The sequence below is a fragment of the Prunus mume genome, linkage group LG3 (assembly GCF_029339155.1).
Source record: "Prunus mume cultivar Tortuosa linkage group LG3, ASM2933915v1, whole genome shotgun sequence".
NCBI classification, from domain to species: Eukaryota; Viridiplantae; Streptophyta; class Magnoliopsida; order Rosales; family Rosaceae; genus Prunus; species Prunus mume.
In genome coordinates, this window is record NC_142700.1 from 17,650,915 (window position 1) to 17,669,944 (window position 19,030).

The window sequence follows — 19,030 nt, forward strand, 5'->3', positions numbered from 1 at the left end:
GTAGACGATAATGTGATGTGGCATCCTGCAGATGGGGAGGCATGGAAAGAGTTCGATCGAACGTTCCCCAAGTTTGCTGCTGATCCCCGAAATGTTAGATTGGGACTTGCCACTGACGGATTCAATCCGTATGAGGTTCTAAACCAACACCACAGCACTTGGCCGATTTTCGTATTCCCATATAATTTGCCGCCTTGGAAATGCATGAAAAAAGAATACATGATGATGACTGTTTTGATAACTAAGGATCCTGGGAGGTCAATCGATGTTTACTTAAGGCCGCTGGTTGATGAGCAGAAGGATTTATGGACAAACGGTGTTCGCACGTACGATAAATCAACTGGGAAGATTTTTACTTTGCGGGCAGCAGTTATGTGGATCAGTAAATGATTTCCCAGATATGCAATGGTTTCTGGGTGGAGCACAAAGGGTTATATGGCACGTCCTGTATACAAGGAAGATGTAACTTCTGGTTGGCACGCTGGAAAAGTTTGTTACCTTGGTCATCGGAGATGGTTGCCATGGGACCACAAGTGGAGGGAAAAAGATAAAGAGTTCGACGAGAACACAGAGCGTCGCCTTATACCTAGAGAATGGTCCGGTGATGAGATATTGGACCAGCTTAACTGGTTGGATTTTGCTCCCTTTGGGAAAATAGTTAGTCGTATCAGACCTTCTACATATATGAGCTGGACGCACAAGCCTATGTTTTTTGAGCTCCCATATTGGTCGAAACTCAAATTGAGGCACAATCTAGATGTGATGCATGTTGAGAAAAATGTATTCGACACATTGGTGGGCACGATTCTAGATATCGAGGGGAAGACAAAGGACACGATCAAAGCTCGTCTTGATTTGGAAAGAATGGGCATACGAAGGGGTTTATGGATGAATAAGGACAATGATAAAGTTAGAAGGGATCTTGCATTCTTTTCTATGAAACCGAATGACAAGAAAGAGTTTCTAAAGTTTGTATCGTCTGTAAAGTTTCCCGATGGGTATGCTTCTAATATCGCACGTTGTGTGAATGTTGACGGGGGTAAATTTACTGGACTTAAGAGCCATGACTGCCATGTGTTTATGCAACGCCTACTTCCTGTGGGTATTCGACACCTATTGCCGGAAGATGTAGTGAAGCCAATCATTTTGTTGTCCAGATTTTTTTCCCAACTGACGGCAAAAACTTTGCGAAAAACGGACATGTTTCAGTTGCGCCATGACATTGTCCAAGTCCTATGCAAGTTTGAGATGATATTTCCTCCAGCTTTCTTCACAAGTATGATGCACGTGATGGTTCACTTGCCAGAAGAGGTATTGCTTGCTGGTCCTGTCAACTATCGCTGGATGTATCCAATAGAAAGGTATATAATCCTTATCGTTTGTGTATGCATCATTACCACATGCTTGCTAATTTGTATCATATCGTTTTATTTTGGTAGGCTTCTAGGAGAGCTGAAAAAAAGTGTATGGAACAGGGAGAAGCCCGAAGGATCAATTGTAGAGGCTTGGGTTCAATATGAGTCGCTTACTTTCTGCGGAATGTATTTAAAAGATGTGGAGACGGTTTTCAATCGTCCTCAGCGCAATCATGACGGAGGTATGAGAAATGAAAAACTTTCTATTTTTGTCCAAAGCGCACGACCCTTTGGAGATCCTGGACGAGAAGAGTCGTTTTCTAGAAATGACATGGAGGTAGCACATTGGTTCGTACTGAACAATTATAATGAGATCATGGCATACTTATATGAGCATGAAGAGATGATGAAGCGAGAACATCCATCACATTTGGTTGCCCCAAAAACACCATGAATTGTTTCCACAATGGTTTTGGGATTCTGTAAGTTATAAGTGTTTGTTATTTGAGAAATATAAATTGTAGTATTTAATTTTGTCAGACTAACATGTGAATGATTTTGTATAATATTAGGTGAATAAGTTGAAATCATCGAATTCCCCAACTTACAGTGATGAGTTATATAACTTAGCGTTCGGCCCTATTCGCCATGAATTGTTCTCGGGTTGTAATGTTAACGGCGTCAAATTTTTGGGGGTTGCACGAGATGATAAGTTGTGTACGCAAAACAGCGGTGTCCATGTCCCAGGTGGAGGCGAAAGTACGGACATTGATTTCTATGGCAAACTCACAACTGTCATGCAATTGCTTTACAAAGATCGATACCAAGTGATCATGTTTAAGTGTCGATGGTTTGACACCAACCCAAATAGGCCGGGAAGTGTTAAAATCGATCATGGCTTACTATCTGTGAACATGAACAGAACTTGGTATGATGACAACCCTTATATTTTGGCAAACATGGCAACACAAATTGTGTATCTAGATGACCCTAAAGCCGGGAGCGGTTGAAACGTTGTTCAGAAGATGGATCATAGGAACGTGTATGCTATACTAGAACTAGACCCAACTGACAACGACGTTGACAATGTGGCTGACCAACGTTTAGAATCTTCAATGAAAAATGATGTGGAAACACTTCGAGATACAAATGTTATATAAGAGCCGTTTCAAATACAAGGAGTGTCTTCAATCGAAATACCGATTCAGTCAATTACAATTGACCTCGGTGATCTTCCGTGATACGATGTTGCAGTTGGCCCGAGCAACGACGATGATGTAGTTATACAGGAGGCGGAGGAGGAGGAGGAGGAAGAGGATTGGGAGACCGAAAGTGATGATAGCGACGATAACGAAAGTTATTATAGTTCAGATGATGAATGATGAATGTTTTTTGTAATTTTATTATGTTAGTGGACATATTTTGTGTAATGCAAATGTTTGAATATATGTAGTTGTTATATCAAAACATTATATATGTGGAGAAATCAAACATTATTAAAATAAATGTAGTTATAAATCATTCGTAAATCAATATATCTAAGTAATTTTAATAATAAAGTTTAAATTTATTTTGACAAAACATTTTTAAAAAATGAAAATCATAAACAAGAAAGAGAATTAGGGAGATATAGAAATATGCAAGACCCAGTTAACCAATTTCACGGAACAAAGTAAAGGAGCAATAATAAATATCTTGTTATTTGAAGAGGTTTGTTATTGATCATTATTTAATTATAATAAATATGTTATTATTCATATAAGAGAAAAAATGAATAAAAAGAAAATAAGATATACCAAAAAACTTTCTTTGATTTGAACTCACAAAATCAACTAACCTTCAATTCTCAAATCAAAAGATAATAGAATAAATCATACTTTCATACAATGAATTATATGTAATGATCAATAATTCAGTTTAATAATATGTAAATGAAAATAACCTTGCGCGGCGAAGGAATCATCGTCGCGCGAATTTTGCGCGACAGAGATATACGCATCGCACACTTACATTTTGCGCGACAAATGTTTCCGTCGCGCAAGTAAATTTTGTGTGACGAATAAAGTTTCCTCGTCGCGCAAACATATATATATATTTAGGGTTTAGGGTAAATTTATGCGCGACGAATAAAGTTTCCTCGTCGAGCAAACATATATATTTATTTTTGACATATACACACGCATATATTTGAAATTGATGATTGAAGTAGTTCATTGTATTCACATAGGGTTAAAGAGTGTAGTTGTAAAAAATCATCAAAATCGGAGTCAAAATAACCGTTAAATCATGACTTTTCGTTTATAACCGTCGAAAAGTTTTGTTCCGTTACTTGATCTCTGAATGTTTTTTTTTTTCCAATTTTCAACGTATACGATCTCGAAGTATAAACAAACAAGTTTGACGGCTGGATTACTAAAACTAGTTTCGTAGAATGTGTATACCATCAAAACACAATATTCACCAAAAATGAAGAATTTATTTATACATTCCATCAATATAACATAAGATTATGTGATGTCCCGTACTGTAAATATCTGAAATTGAAGATCGAATTCGTCTCTGTATTCATATAGGGTCAAGAAATGCAGCTGTAAAAAATTTCCAAAATCGGAGTTAAAATCACCGTTGAATCGTGACAATTTGTTTAGAACCGTCGAAAAGTTTTGTCCCGTTACTCAATCTCTGAATGTTCATTTATTCTGATTTTCGATGTATACGATCTCGAACTATAAAAAAACAAGATTGCCGGTTGGATCATTGAAAGTAGTTTAGGAGTTAGGGTTTAGGGATTAGGGTATAGGTTTTAGGGTTTAGGGTAAAAGGGTATGGGTTTGCGCGACGAAGACACCAATTATTCGTCGCGCAAAGTTCACACGAAAATACTTGCTCGACGAATATAATTTTCTTTCGTCGCGCAATTTGAGGAAGAATTTCAACCCCTCTTGCGAGACGAATGTTACTTTCGTCGCGCAGTAGCATTTCATTTATATTCCCGCGGAAAACGAATCCCAAAATCTGGGCGGATGGACAAACTTGCGCGACAAAACGAGTTCTTTCCGTCGCGCAAAGTGCATATTTTCATAACCTTGCGCGACGCATACTAGTTTGCTTCGTCGCGCAATCTAAGGCACAATTGCAGCCCCACTCCGCCCCAACACTTAGTAAATTTTTTTCATATCGGATCTTGCGCGATTTAACATTACTTTCGTCGCGCTGTAGCATTTCATTTATATTCCCGAGGAAAAAGAATCCCAAAATCTGGGCGGATGGACAAACTTGCGCGACGAAACGAGTTCTTTCCGTCGCGCAAAGTGCATATTTTCATAACCTTGCGCGACGCATATTAGTTTGCTTCGTCGCGCAATCTGAGGCACAATTGCAGCCCCACTCCGCCCCAACACTTAGTAAAAAAAATTCATATCAGATCTTGCGCGACAAATGTTACTTTCGTCGGCAGTAGCATTTCATTTATATCCCCGCGCAAAATCGAATCCCAAAATTTGGGCAGATGGACAAACTTGCGCGACGAAACGTGTTCTTTCCGTCGCGCAAAGTGCATATTTTCATAACCTTGCGCGACGTAGGAATTTCTTTCGTCGCTCAAAATTGGCAAACCCTAAACTCCAATCCCACATTTTGGCGAAAATGGCAACATTGCGCGACGGAAATGTAATATTTCTCGTCGCGCAAAATTTATTTAAATGAATTTTGCGCGACGCATTTACTTATTCGTCGCGCAAAGTCGAATAAGTTTTCTGAAATTCGTAATCTTCTCCTTCTTCCCCGTTTCTCAAATCCGCCTAAAACCTCTCTCTCTCTCCGCCGTGACCTCAACCCCTACTCCGCCTCAATTCAGACCCTGCCGCCACAAGCGTCGAACCCCGGAGCTTCTCCGCCGTCGTCGTCCATCCTGTCGCCGTGATTTCCTCCGTTTAAGCGGAATCTTCGCTGCCGTTGTTCTCTCTCCTTCGGGCACCAAATTCGGCAATTGGGGTATGCTTTCTGGACTATTTTTGATGCTTTAGCTGATGGTTGGGTAGGATTTGATTGATTGTTTGCATAGGGTAGTGAATTTGAAACCCTAGGTTTCGGCCGATTTTTAAATTGAAATTCCGGCCACTTCTAGCCGTTTTTCGGGGTAGGTCCGAGAACTAAAGTGCCTCCAATTGATGTTTTGAACCTAGGGTAGGAACCTTGGCCCTTAATTTTTAGGATTTTCTGGCGATTGTTATCGCTTTGGGCACCCACGCCGCCAGAGCGCGTGGTGGCGTGGTGTATCTTGTAGCATAGGAATTGGGTCCCGAGCAATCCCCTCGCTGTCATGAGCGTGTAGGTGTGCTCAGATTGGAATTTGGTTACCGTTTGAGTCTCGATCGGATTTTGCCTATTGTGCGATTTTCGGGTTTGATATGTTCGGACCGTTGGATCGACCTGAAACTCACGTATGTGGTACCATGTATTTATAGGATCGTTTAGGATTCGACGGATCGTGGATCGGAGTCCCGGATACTCCGAAATCGCAAACCCTAGGTCAAACTATGATTTTAATTAACTAGTTCAATTTTTTAATGACACTGTATGTGCTAAATTTGATTAATTAAATTGTGCAAAGGTCAGACTTGATTAGACTTCGTAGGGCGGTGGCGACTACACGAAGTTCGAGCCCCGCTCACCGGTATCACCGCCACCGCCTAACATCGATGGAGCAGACCCCGTGCTAGCTGGTCCTGGGGATCGCAGACGCCTACATCATTAGCTTCTTGGTTGTGCAGCCTCTTAGCGCTAGGCAGCGCACCGCCTGCCAAAGACCACCGACACCACATCAACCGACGATCTGGTGCCTCGGGGCACCGCCAGTATATATACCCTTCCACTTTCGTTTTTGTTTTTAAAATTTTTTAAATTGGGAATTTTATGGTTAAATTTGTTATTTATTTAACAGTATTGTCCTATCCCTTTGCAGCCAAGAGGAACACCCGAGGCGCAGTGTCGGTGAAGGCGAAGGTCACCTGGGTGACCAACAATCGACAAGATCAAATATGACGAGCGCCATCGGGCTGCACCGACGGCGGAGTTGCATAGCACCTTGGCCCACGACATTGGCCACGTCGTTCGGACCCATTGCCCGATGCAATGGAAGTCTTGGAAGGTCATGCCTGACGAGATCAAGATGCAAGTTCGTGGCCAGTTGTCGGTATGTTTCCTATCTTTTATTTATTTTTCTTTCAAACTTTATATATTTCTATTACTTAATGTATGTAATGAATTTATTGCAGACGAACTACCACTTAGAGGACCTCAACGAGGAGTCAATGGCGTACATCAACAGACTCTTCGGTGAGAGGTACAAGCAGTGGAAGAGCGACTTACACCACTATTTTGAGGCGTTTGATGATCCGCAAGTCGCTCTTCAGGAGGGTTGCCCGAAGGAGCTTGAGGGGCGGGAGGATAGTTGGGCGTGGCTCTGCGCTCATTTTCAGGCGCCCGATTATGTGGTATTTTTTTAATAATATTTGTTTAATTATTACATATTTCTTATTAATGTTTATTTTATTTTTTATATGTCATTATTATTTAATTTATTTATCTTTCAACTAATACGTTTTATTTTTTGTATAACAGAATAAAGCCCAAGTGAATAAGGGCAATAGGAAGAAGAAGACTCTTCTCCACCATTCCGGCTCCAGGCCCTTCTCATATAGGATGGATGCACGGCGTCGGGTAAGAATAATATAATTTATATTTAATTTTTAATACGTCATTATTATTAATTTATTTTGTTCATACTAATATTTTCCTTCTCTTGTTCAATTTAGGGGGGGTCGAAATTCCCAGAGATCGACGTCTTTGGTGACGTTTATGTTCGACCTGGGAATGAGTTGGCCGAGTCCCTTCATGTAAGTATTATTTAATTTTAATTCTTATGTTACGCTTTCAATTTATATGCATTTTTTAATTTATATTTTATGTAATGTTAAATAGACGACGATGGTGGAGAGGAGCCAGTTCGTTCTTCAAGAGTCGCCTCCCAACTTCCTCCCGAGACTCCGATCGAGTCTGTGGATCCTCCGCAGATGCCTTTGGATTTCAGATTTTGACGCAGACATTGGATCGGACCCTCGGGATGAGGCCGAGAACATATTGTAGGGGATGGGAATGCCCATGAGGGAACCTCGACCGCGGTCATCGCCGCAGCAAACGATCAGTCCGCATTCCAATCCCGAATTTTGGTGCGTCGACCTTTGAGCCCGCTCCACCCCGAGCATCCCAGCAGACCACGGCCCTTGCAGACGCCCGGACCTCCGAGCCGCATGTGGCAGATGACCAAGTAGATTTTGGAATATTATTTGATTCGTTTTTTATTTTTATAATTACTTTTAAAATATTTCTCTTGTATACATTTATTTTATTTTATATAATAAATGTTTTCTTTACGATTAATCTTTTTATTGTAATTTTATTTTAATTATAAAAAAAACAAATTTATTTTTTTACAAAATTAAAAAACAAATAATATTAATTTTTATTTTATATAATATATATTACTTTTGCGCGACAAAGTGTATATCATCGCTCAAAATCATTTTTAAAAAAAACCCGTTGAAAAATATATTTTTAATACACTTCATTTAATCATGCACGACGAATATTTACGTTGAGCGAAATGTGTATGCGCGACGAAGGGTTTCGTCGCGCCAAATGTGTATCGCGATGAATTGTTTCGTCGCACGAATGTGTATGCGCGACGATTCTTTCGTCGTGCACAGATTAATTGCACGACGAAGGATTTTTCGTAGCGTAAAGTTCACGTATCTTGCGCGACGAAAGTCTCCGTCGCGCGTTCTTGGTGCGACGAACAACCTTCGTCGCGCAAAGTTTGTGCCTCGGACATTTGGGTCGTCCCAAACGCTTTTTGTAACGAAGGTACTATACGCCGACCGCTTTGCGCGACGAATGTTATGCAGGCGTCACGCAAAGTCTTTGTTCACGATCTTTGCGCGATGGATTGTGCACGACGAAACTTCTGTCGCGCATAATTATGTGCGACTAAAATCATCTTTGCGCGACGAATATTCCTTCGTCACGCAAATCCTAAAATATTGTGGTGTTATATAAATTGATGGGATTGGAAGTTATTGAAAAGCATGCATAAGCTGGCATGATTGTTTAAAAGAATCAAATCTCTTTAGGCAATATTTGATCTCTTGGCTTTAAGCAATTCCCTTGGTAAAAGGAGAATATGTCCATATAAAGACATGGCGTGACTTCTTGATTTTTTACATAGCTTTCATATGTTTTGATTGATCATCTAAATTTCTTAAGAAAAGCTGTTGTGCATATAGTTGAGATAAGTTATCAAGTGTTCCATGTTTACTTGGTGATTTATCAAATACTTTCATCATTCATATTGCATTCATTTACATGTTTTGTGACTCATACGATTGAGGGCACCAAAATTGTTTTGGCGGTTTGTCTCCAGTGAGTTTGAAGCAATCGTGACCAGTATTGTGTTCAACATAAGGAGTGTCGAAAGATCATTCTGGAACATAAGTTGGGTTACGAAGAAGTCGGTAAACATTATTTAGATTGCATCTAGGATAAGTGTGTGAGTACTTCTTGTAATCATCATTATATAGTGGATTTATTTTGAACTGAGGAGTCCCGTAGATTTTCCCCAGAGATGGGGTTTTCCCATGTAAAATAATTCTTGTGTGTTCTTTTACTTTATACTCTGCACGTTTCAGGATTGATAAGCCATATCAATCCTCCACCGAAGTTTATTTTTATTTATTCACAAGAAGAATATCTCCTAGGTTAAATTAATTAATTTATTTATCTGGCAAGATATTTGACACCACAAATAGGGATATTATCTTTATTTGAAAAGATAATATCACTAATTAAGATATTATCCTTATTTGGAGATATTATCATCAAATTAGGAGATTTGATCCCAATTTTGATCCCAATCAAATCCATAATGGACTCAATCTCTACAATTTGGGGAAAGAATACACCCTTTTCTAATAAGAGTTTCTTTGCAAAATCCTAGCACGCAAAGAGCTTATAAATACACGGCTATACCAAACATTCAAGGTAATTCTAAAACATGAGAAAATACCCAAAACTCTCCATCTCTCTCTCTCCCTAGCCAACTGCGCCACCACCGCCGCCAGCTACACCATTCTTGTAACACTCCTGACCCAATTTAATCGTTTTATTCAATTTATCTATTTGTGAAATTACAATTTTGCCCTTGGGTGGTAAGGACACTTTAGTCACTTTTTGTTCCGAAAGGATTTTGATGAGTGGCACCATTGTGTAGAGCTCGTCGATACGAGTTCATAGACAGGCAGCACGCTTAATTCCTAATTGTAACAATCGCGTAAAGGTCTAGAAACAGAAAGGCCAAAAAGAGAAATTTGAAATTTGTTACCGTAGCAAACAATACCGTTGCTACAATAACTAGGCCAATTCTCTTTATCTTCTCGTTCTCTTCCCCCTCCCTTTTCTAGGACTTCTTCTTCTTCTTCTTCTGTCATTTGCAACAGTGATTGTTCGACTTCTAGGCCACCAAATGACATCGTCGTACATCGGTTGGCTGTGCTAGCTTCACGAAAAATGTTCCTCTCGTCCACCTCTACAAAACCCACCCAAAACCCATTTCAATTTGTTGATGGTGAGCATGATTCAAAGCTGAGAAAAAGGGTTAGGTTTTTTTGTGTTCTTGCATTTTACAGCGATTCCAACAACCAAATCCAGTGAGGTATTAAAATTCATCCCCTCATCATGCTCTACCTGTTTATGTACTTAGTTTGGGTTAATTTTGTAGTTTTGGAGAATGATTTACCTACCTATATTGGGCCGACAATTTTGGCCATTTTTCACCCATTTCCGACCATTTTTTGGTCGTGGTCCAAGAACCAAAAATGCTCTCTTAGGTGTAGTGAACGTATTTGTAAAGGTATTGTAGGGTGTTTTAAGACGTGGCGTTGGATTTTCTGGCGTGTGTGTTGTAGAGCAGTAGTCCCTTGATTGGACAGCTCATTCCTAGACGCATGGTAGAAAGTTGAAACCCTGCTGTTCACCAGTTTTGTGTTTATTCCTGAGATGGAAGGGCAAAACTCCTCATTGGTTTGAAAACCGTTGAGTGGTCAGCAAGTCAACTTTCTTTGGATAATCCTAGCAGACTTCTTAAAAATGGATAACTTGCGCCCCAAGTTACTGATTTCTAAACAAGTGATTGTGAATTTGGGTGAGGAATATCTCCCAAGTAAGTTCTTTTCTTGCCTCAAACTGGTGAGGATTTCAAAATTTATCTCAGTATAAAATTGGTAATTCTGGCCAAAGTAATGGATGATAAAGTGAATCGTTTTAGACAGAACTCGCTTTTTACAAAGCTATAAAGGAAGAAATCAACTCTGAAAAAGCAAAAAGAAATTTGGAACTCCATTTCGCAGGTAGAAGTTTCGATCCGGCCGGATCGATTGTCGCAACTCCAATCGCTAGGTTTCAGCTGTAAATCGATACCAACGCTTGGTTTTGGCAGAGCCTTAATCTATTTCAAGCCCGAAAGGTTTTTTGAGCGGGCAGAATCGCAGCCTCTTCAATGCAAGGCGTAGTGGCTAAACTTGAAAACTTACCGAGCCGAATCGCACTGTGGTACCTGCTCGCTTGATCAGGGCTCTTCACAAATTTGTTGAGGTTTTCATATTTGTGAAAAAACTTAAACTCTGCTTGTTTTGGCTTTTGCTGAACCAAATTTGTAACGAGAGCAGTCTCGTTTTGAATGACTTTTTCTCTAAGTCTGGACTTGGGAATTCTAATAGAAGGAGAGAGATTTTGATTGCTTGAGTTTATTTGAAGGTTCTTGATGATCAAGTGATCATTTGGAGTTTCTTTGCCTTTTGGCTGATTTTTGGTTGTTTGATTGATTATTGAGTTGAGTGTCTTATTCTGTTCACCCTCTCTTCTATTTATAGGATATATTTTCTGGAGTAGGATAATTCTTTTAATAATGGGTAGCAAAATTTCTCAAAAAGATCTCTCATTTTTTAAATACAAAGAAAATGGGGTTGTATCAATTCTGGCAGATAGGCTTTCAACATGTCAGTTCCTTATGGCAATCACTTCCCTGTATTTTGAAACAAGAACCTAACCCCTTTCTAATCCCAACTGCCCCTTGTGAGACTCAAACCGTGATGTTTAGTTTGTTTTTCCAGCTTCGAACAACTCCCTGTCCTCCTGCTTGTCTCTGAATATATATACATATATATAGGGATTTTGATCTTCAGTTTTGGCAGAGTTTTTCAGAGATGTCATCTTTCTATACCTGCCCCATTTTTAGCTCTTTTATCTCTTTCAGTTGATATTGTTGACTTTCAAAGTTTTTAGATAGTCACGTGGGCTTCACGTGGGCTCCCTTGAGAATAGTTCTTTCAAAAAAGATCTGTTGATTTGCTCCTGGGTTTTTTGAGAAAGATAGTAGATTTGGGCCCATTCTAATTCTTTTTTTATCGATCTGTTTAATTTGTAATTGCCATTTAATTTGCCAATTTTTTTACATTTCTGCTATCTCCTAAAAAGACGTGGGTTGGGCTTTCTCCTTATCTGACAATTGAAGCTCGTTTCTCCATTCCTTTTCTTTCGTGGGACCTTTCGAGAAGTGGGCCGGCGTGTGTTTGTTTTTGGCCCAAACAATGCCCCTTTAAGTCTGAACCATTTTAAAACGGTTTCAAACTTAATAATTGGCCCATTAATGATGCGCGTCATTTCCTGCCGTTGCACTAACGCACATCTGTCTATGCGTTTAGACTTCGTGGGGAATTAGGTTCTAACGGCTAATTAAATCTGAGCAAAAACTCCTTCTTTCTCACTTGCCCACGATCTTCCTGCTTAATTTTATAAAATTTCTATCGCATCTTCAATACTGATTCATCTAACCCTAGTTTTGTCTCGACTCTGTCTCAATTCTTGTATTCCTTTTAAAACCCTCTGTTCTTTTGATTTCGTTATTTCCAATTCTCCCCTTTGTTTGTCTTACTTCGAAAGAGAGAAGGAAAGAATGTCTTCTCCAAACACTCATGCCAAGAGCTCCTCTTCTTCATGCCTTCCTGCCTAATTCTTTTTTTATCGATCTATTTAATTTGTAATTGCCATTTAATTTGGCAATTTTTTTACATTCTGCTACTTCCTAAAAAGACGTGGGTTGGGCTTTTTCATGATCTGACCATTGAAGCCCGTTTCTCCATTCCTTTTGTTTCATGGGCCCTTTCGAGAAGTGGGCCGGCGTGTGTTTGTTTTTGGCCCAAACACCTGCTGGCTAGTCAAACAATCCCAGTGTTGGATTGTTTTCCCCCGGTACATGATGTGCACTATGATATGTACCATCCTTGGTTACGTAACCCACACGTGGCGTTGGATTTTTCGGTGCATGGGCTCACTTAGTTACTATCACTTTACCGCACGTGACGTTGGATTTTCTTGCGTGTGGTAAAGGTCCGAGCACCTTTGGTCGGGTGTCCTGTAGGCCCTTGGCAGGGCATTCTACGCATGTAGGACACGGTTTGGTTTGGCCACACATGGCGTTCGATTTTCTGATGCATGTGCCGTAGAGTGGTGGTCCCCCGGTTGGACGGCTCATTCCTTAGCCACATGGTTATTGAGGAATCTTCCATGTGGTCTAGTCAAACAATCACCCGGTTGGATTGTTTTCCTCTGGTACATGATGATGGTATGGGGTGTGTTTATATATATACTTATCTAGGTACGAAAATATGTCGACTCGTTTTCGGGTTGGGGTTTCTTGAGCATATGCATGGTGAGTGCTCTGCACAGGTGTGATCATTGTTATGATTTTTGGACAGTGTTATTTTGCAATTTACGCCTTGGATAGGGTATGGTTGTGGGAAAGAAATGATTTTGGAAATGTAATTTGAGTTCAGAGAAAATGATTAGTTTCAAAAGAGTTATGCATAGTTCATGTGAGTTTCTACACGGAAATGGTTTTGAGTTTGAATCATGGGAAGAAAGGAGTTTATAAAATATTTAGTTATATGCCTTGCGGAAATTGAAGTTAAGAATGGATCTAAATTTAATTGTTGGTTTTACTTGGACAATATCTGTATGTTTTTGAATTGTGATCTTTTTTGTCATAAAAACTACGTGTGGCTTGATCCCTCACAAAGAGGTACGTAGGTAGCCAGGGGTCTCACCCAAGGTGCAGCTGCAAATTAAATTATTATTTTTGTTGAGTTTGGTTTTGAATATGTCGGTGGGCCTAAAGCCCGATTGAAACTTGGGTAAGATTAAATGCTTGTTTTTATTCCAGTTTTACTGAATGGATGTGGTTAAAGTGTGTTTGTGGCTATGACGGGTCTGAAACCCATTTTGGAGTGATGATTGATTTTGGCTTGAGTCCTTAGAACTGCTTGAGATTGTACATAAATGGTTTTAATTGCACGTTATGGCACCGTTTTCTAAAATGTGGGAGTTAGTATGTTGCTATTGTTTAAGTTTAAAACTTTGTTTTTGTTCACTCACAATTTTCTGTTTTGCGCTCCCCCAAAGCAGTAGTTGACGCGAACCGAGCAGTCAGGCCGAGCCTTCCTCTTCTCGTGCCTCGGCTTAATTGTAGGACACTTGTTGTCCATTTCTTGAAACTTTTACTTTGGTTGTTTAACTAGAGATTTTCATACTACGACATTCACTGCGTAGGGTTGAAGTTAAGGCCGGAGGCCTATTTTGAAATCAGTGTGCTGCTGCATTGTGTGTGTTGGCAGTTGGTATTTTGTTTCTGTTGTGTTTGACGGTTGGAAAAATTTGTTTAAGTCCATTTTTCAAGGGAGACATTGCCGAAATTTCGATAGAAGTCTCAACCCCTTTTTCCTTAGTTTCGAAGAAGGGATGTTTTTAGTAAGTGCGCCCGACATTAGCTTGATGTCAGATGGGTAACGAGGTTCAACATTTATTCTGAGGTGGAATTCGAGTCAGGTCCTGTTAATTCGCATCTCTCCATAGTTTATATACACACTTCCGGCCACCACACACAGCTCGTGCCGCCCCATTCTTACCATAAATACATATCCGTACCCTTTTTTTAGCTATTGTTCCTCCTAAATTCATTCGACCTAACTTAGGCATCGGAGGGCCTTTGACCAACACCCTCTGGGTGTGGTCTATTTACTTTGGTCTTTTTTACAGGAATCGAGGAGGAGAGAGAATAAAGAGCAGAGAATCTAATTTTGATCTAAACATATGAAGTGTATGAAATGCTAGATGTAGATTTTGAAGAAGAGAAGCAGATTTCAAAAGCAATACGGAAAAAATCTCAATTCGAAAACCATGGCCTCACCAAGTAGAAAATGCATTGTAAAAGTTTTTTCTCAAAATATTCTTAATGGGTGAAGTTGATTTCAAAAATAGAAGTAGATTTCAAGAGCTTTTTGAAAATCTCATTTTAAAAACTACAAACACTCTCACAGAGAAAATGGCAGAGCTAAAAGATGCATCTCTACAATCCAGAAATGAAAGTGTTGGATGTTCTCTACCATTAGCCACCCTTTTGATAAATTAAGGCATCACAAAATAAAGACACCTGTGAGCTAATGACAAGAGCTAGAATTGGACAAAAACGGTTAAGACAGAAAAACTACAGTTGGCAACAGAGGCAGGCTCACGTGAAAAATAAATGATGTGGCAGTAACACGTGACAAATAATGATGACTAGTCATGCAAAAGAGAACACTACAATGCATGCAATGCAATCAAAGATGAATTACCTTCAATGAGCTCTGAAACCATGAATCCATCATGAAGTTGATCTCAGCCATAATAGATTATTTTAGCGCTATCCTAGATTAGTCTAGCTTCTTGAGATTGATTAAGTGCATAAAAAATTAAAATCAAATTTACATGTTTGTCGAGGAAAACTAAAAATTTAGTCAACCCAAACGTAACAACCCACGACCATACCCCAGACCACATGCAATGAAGCGACTTCATGCTACAACTTAGGAACACATACAAATAACAGAAAAACGACGTGTTAAGGCTTGGTCATGGTTTTGATAAATAACGAAAATTAACTTGTGTAAAGAGCACAAATTTTATATTATTTTCTTTGCCAAATAAACAAGTGATATAGTAGTATATTCTTTTTTAAAACACACAAAGAAACCATATTCTTGAAGAAACCAATCAAGAATCTGATTTCGATCTAAACATATGAAGAGTATGAAATGCTAGATGCAGATTTTGAAGAAGAGAAGCACATTTCAAAAGCAATATGGAAATCTCAATTCGAAAATCATGGCCTCACCAAGTAGAAAATACATAGTAAAAGTTTTCTCTCAAAAAATTCTTAATGGGTGAAGTCGATTTCAAAACTACAAGCAGATTTCAAGATCTATTTGAAAACCTCATTTTAAAAACCACGAACACTCTCACAGAGAAAATGGAAGAGGTAAAAGATGCCTCTCAACAATCCAAAAATGAAAGTGTTGGATGCTCTCTACCATTAGCCACCCTTTTGATAAATTAGGGGCATCACAAAACAAAGACACCTGTGAGCTAATTATAAGTGCTAGAATTGGACAAAAATGGTTAAGACAGAAAACCTACAGTTGGCAACAGAGGCAAGCTCAAGTGAAAAATAAATGATGTGCAGTACTACAAAAAGTAAAAAAGACGACCAGAAAAAAACGACGGTCTAAGTGAAAACCGTCGTTGTTTTTTAAAAGACGACGGTTCTATAAAACCGCCGTGTAATACCACCTTAGACACCTAAAAAATGGAGATTCAAATGGTTGTTCATAAACAACGACGTACCTAATTAAAAAACCGACGTCTATTTGAAACAGGATTTCTGCAGTGTAAAATCAAAGCCAACAAAGAGCGGTAGAAGTTATGAATCGACCGACGTAGAAAGTAAAGACGACGATTTCAAAAAAAGCCGCCGTTTTTACGCAGAAATTAACACGACCAAGTTTTTGTATAAGGTGCCGTATAATTACAAATAAATCCACGGCGGTAAAATACAAAATACCGCCGTATTAAATTAATGTAAAACGACGGCAAAGATAAATATATCGACGTCATTCTCGTATAGTTCTACGACGGTATCTTTAAATCTCACCACGTTGGGTTTTCATTTAACGACGTATTATAAAATTTAATGTCGTATTTATTCACTTTATACGTCATACCTTATATTTAAACCGTCGTCTTAATAAGAATTTTTTTTAACAATTTATTTCTTTGATTTTGTTATCCTACGTCGGTAGATCTACTTAATGACAAGAATTAAAATAACCACGACGGTTTATATAGAAAACCACCGACATAATTAGATTTTTCTCAGATCCCAAGGGTTACGAAATCTTACCAAATGGAACTCTGTTCCTCATCATAATCTTACCAGAAAGACAATATTTGCGTCTTTGTGACTGAAAGCTAAGAAAACATAACGCACATACACATTAACATCCAAAAAATTGTCTCTGAAATTTGATGACGGCAGCCTCATATTTGCAATCAGAGAGACAATTTTTTGGAAGTTGATGATGTGTGTGCATTTGTGTATCTACACAAACGCACACACACATCAACATCCAAACAATTGCCTCCTAAAATTTCACGACAACAGCCACAGATTTGCAATCAGAGAGATAATTTTTTGAAAATTGGTGATGTGTGTATGTTTGTGAATTAGATACACAAACATACACACACAGCAACATTCAAACAATTGCCTCCTAAGAGGTGAGGTGAGACAGAGAAAGGGCAAGAAGAAGTTGAAACCCTAATTGAATACTAAAACTGAAAGAACCCGTGAAAAAAAACTCTATTTATAATTAAAAAATCAAATCCACGTCGGTTATATTACCCCTAACGACGTTTAACAAAAGGAATCCACGTCGCTCAACAAATACATTACGTCGTCTTAGTCTTACTTAAGACGACAAAAAAAGACTACGGTAGGACAAAAAACAGTCGTTGTTTTTATATTTGTATTTGATTTAAATCTGTCATCGAAAAAAGAAACTGTACAAATTCCAGAACATTAATTTCCTTCATTTTAAATTTCCTCGGGAAAAAACACTCTATTTATAACGCACTGTAATTGAAAAATAAACTGAAAGGTCACGGGAAAAAAAATTCTATTTATAATTAAAAAAATCAAATCCACGTCAGTTATATTTAGGGGTGGCATTTTAAACCGAAAAACCGAAAAACCGCAAAAACCAACCGATAATTTACCGCAATGAAACCGCAATCGCGTAAACCGAACCGCATTTGCGGTTGCGGTTATGTATTTGATTTTCAAAACTTGCGGTTACCGCAAACCGCAAAGTATAGCCACACGGATGATGAAGTTGAATTTTACAAGGAAATAGAACATATGACAACTTGTAAGTAATTAGTTTATTTATACTAATGTTATTTATGCTTCTTCTTATAATAAAATGTACTACACTATGTTGTTTTATTTGTAAATAACATTGGTGCTCAAACATAACGGGGTTCTTCAAATCCACTCACCACCAACACTTGAGTTTATAACTTTAGTTTGTAACATTGGTGCATTGCATTTTCCTTTTAGTTTGTAACTTTAACTTTGAATTGAATTTTTCTTTTTTGTTGTAACTTTAATTCATTTTGCTTTGCATTTTCCTTTTGGTTTATAACTTTAAAGGATTTGGAATTGGAATGCTTGAGAAGTTTAACTTTAATTGGAATGCTTGAAATTGTAACTTTAATTTTCTTAGGTTGTGAATGTTTGAGAAGTTGATGAGATTGTGAATTTATATATGTTTGAGAAATTGAGGTTGTGTATTTATTTATTTAGGTTGTGAATTTATATTTTTGTGAATACTTGAGAACTCGCGATTTTAAACCGCAAAACGCGGTCGGTTTGCGGTTTCAAAAATCACCAAACCGCAAATAGTCGGTCGGTTTGTGGTTTGAGTAAAAATTCGCGGTTACCGAACCGCAACCACCCCTAGTTATATTACACCTAACGACGTTTAACAAAAGAATTCACGTCGTGAAACAAACATTGCGTCCTCTTAGTAAAAAACGACGGTAGAACAAAAAACGGTCGTTGTCCCAAACAAGAAACTTTACAAATTCTAGAACATTAATTTCTATCATTTTCAATTTCCTCGGGAAAGAAAACTCTATTTATAACGCACTGTAATTGAAAACTAAAATTGAAAGAACTCGGGAAAAAAAACTCTATTTATAATTAAAAATAAAATCCACGTCGGTTATATTACACTTAACGACGTTTAACAAAATAATCTACATCGGTAATTATAAACCTACCGCCATCTTACTTTAATATACAAAAAGACGACAAAAAAAGACGACAGTAGAACATAAAACCGTCGTTGTTTTAATTTCTTTAATAGTTTTGTCCGTTCTCTTTCTGCAGGACTTGGATAGTTCAAAGCATTGACAATGTCTTCATCATATCTCCCAGCAACTACTGATTCGATTGCTCATGCTTTAGAGGCCATCTGAAGCCATTTCTATTCTTTATCGCATTCTTGAAAACCCATCTTCTTCTTCTGAAGCTCTACGGATAAAGGAACAGGCTATCACAAATCTGACGGATCTTCTTAGCCAAGAAAATCAAGCAGAGGATCAGGCACATCTGATCTTCATATTTC

The 19,030-nt window shown here is 38.5% G+C and overlaps 1 pseudogene; it reads left to right on the plus strand.

Annotated features, from left to right (window-relative positions):
• On the plus strand, positions 1-18,850 carry LOC148918938 (uncharacterized; annotated as a pseudogene).
• Positions 18,851-19,030: the final 180 nt, after the last annotated feature.